Genomic DNA, 2476 nt, shown 5'->3' with positions numbered 1-2476 from the left:
TGGCCCCACGGTGTAATTTCTTCTTCTTCTTCTTCGAGTACTTTCCGGCAGACTGGACACCTTTCGGCGTATTGCTGCCTAACAGATTTATCTGCTCACAAGTTCTCTTCTCCTTCTTTTGAAAAGACATCCACTCGCCTCGCCTCGCTCCTCTGAATAGGTTAGCTAACGCTAGTTAGCATTTAGCTAAGCTAGCTACTAGCCGACATCATGGCTATACCATGAAAGGCTCCGGCCATTTGTCCCGCTAGCGAGAGGCCTTTCGTCAACGTTCCTTGGTGACCGACCGACTGATAATGACCGACCTCTTTCTTCGTCTTGGCTATTGGGCATAACTAAGCATAGTCAAAAGCTGCACGCGCGAAAATGTCAAACGCAGCCGACTCACGCTGCCACGCCGGCGTACTGCACTGTCTACACATGATGTAAGTAAAACCACTCCCTTCGTTGAAACCAATGCTGCTGCAGAACCCCAGAGGCTGAGCTCCAATAGTGAGTATGTCTGCAGCTGCAGGACTGCAGACCCAGGAACAAGTCAGACACATTCTACAAACGTGTCTAATGTGAAATATATAAGCATATAAGCAAAACTAGATTTTAGGTCTGTGATGAAAAAGGGCTTCGCGGGAAGGGGGGCCTCGCAAAAAAATAAAATAAAAAATAAAAAAAAATAATAAAAAAAAATAATAATTTGTTTTAGTTTTTTTTTTTGCGAGGCCCCCCTTCCCGCGAGGCCCTATGCGACCGCACTGCTCGCACACCCCCTGAGGCGGCCCTGTGTGTATGTATATATATATATATATATATATATATATATATATATATATATATATATATATATATATATTAGAGCTGGGCCGTTAACGGCGTTAACGTGCTGCGTTAACGCTATACTAATATCGCGCGATAATATAATTAACGCATTAATCTAATTTTTTTTTTTTTTTTTTTTTTTATTTACATTTTTTTTTTTTACCTTTTATTTACCCAGGGTAGGTTCGCTGAGCACATATGCTCTTTTTCAGGAACGCCCTGCTTCACATTCACACAGTTCCATTCACACCTGGGAGCTGCACAGTACAACCACAGTTGACACCATTGGCCACTGAGCAACTCCACTGGAGCAGTTGATTCAAGCCATGTCACATAGTTCAAGTTTGAAATGATTCTTTCTGTTTTGCTCCTGAGAGTGTGCTAGATACTGTACTGTACTGGTAATATTATTTATTTGTGTAACTTCTGAATAAAACAACTTATTAAACACAAGTACATCTTATTGAACATTATTTTGATATTTCATTACCAATTATCATAGCAAAACAGCTTTTTCAAACAGTTTGTAATGCATTTTGGAAATGGGAGATGGGCTCATGGTGTAATGGGCCACCTGGCCTGAGAAACATAAGGAGGAAAGAAAAAGTAAGGACTTACTTCTGGTCATTATTTGGGTAGAACACACATTGAATGCCTTTGGCAGGTTTTTTTTTTTGAGCCATTTTAATCTAGATTAATCTAGATTAAAAAAATTTATCTATGCCCACCTCTAATATATATATATATATATATATATATCCATACACACATGGCAAAGAGCACCCCATAGTTGGTATACACAGCTTATTTACAATATGATTAATAAATTAGTGTTGGCATGTATATAAAGTGATATACAGTACATATACACATTATAGTATATATAATGGTTGAGCACTTTGGTTCCGCACGGACGTTTACACTGTTATAGAATACAGCACTGACCATCACCAACCGTAACTTAGGGGTTAGAGTTAGAGGTGGTCTAGGTCTGGTTAGGGGTTAGAGTCAGAGGTGGTCTAGGTCTGGTTAATAGAGGCCATAACCAGACCTAGACCACCTCTAACTCTAACCCCTAACCAGACCTAGACCACCTCTAACTCTAACCACTAACCAGACCTCTTCCATGTGGCACTTTAACAGTACACTGACCTCAGAATGTATATTTTTATGCAAGCAGATTGCAATCAGTGTGTACTACTAGTACTACTGTATTTAGTTTACAGTATCATGTTGTTATAGAATAAACCGCTGCCAGCAGCAGCCCAGCACTGACCAATGACCATCACCAAACTTAACTTGGGGGTTAGAGTAAGAGCCTACGTGGTCTAGGTCTGGTTAGGGGTTAGAGTCAGAGAGGTGGTCTTGGTCTGGTTAGGGGTTAGAGTCAGAGGTGGTCTAGGTCTGGTTAATAGAGGCCATAACCAGACCTCTAGACCATCTCTAACTCTAACCCCTAACCAAACCTAGACCACCTCTAAATCTAACCCCTAACCAGACCTTCCATCACCATGTGGCACTTTACACAACAACCTCAAATTCAAGTTCTTTAGTTCAAGTTCTTTAATAGTTGTCATACAGAAGTACAGAATACTTTCATACAAAATGCTTCTTACTGTTACGCTCCAGAGACTGTGCTAGACAAGATAGTATCAAATAACAT

Source organism: Notolepis coatsorum (assembly GCF_963971535.1).
Source record: "Notolepis coatsorum genome assembly, chromosome: 5".
In the NCBI taxonomy this organism is placed as follows: domain Eukaryota; kingdom Metazoa; phylum Chordata; class Actinopteri; order Aulopiformes; family Paralepididae; genus Notolepis; species Notolepis coatsorum.
The sequence above is the reverse complement of the archived record's forward strand: the minus strand, read 5'-3'. Positions refer to the sequence as shown.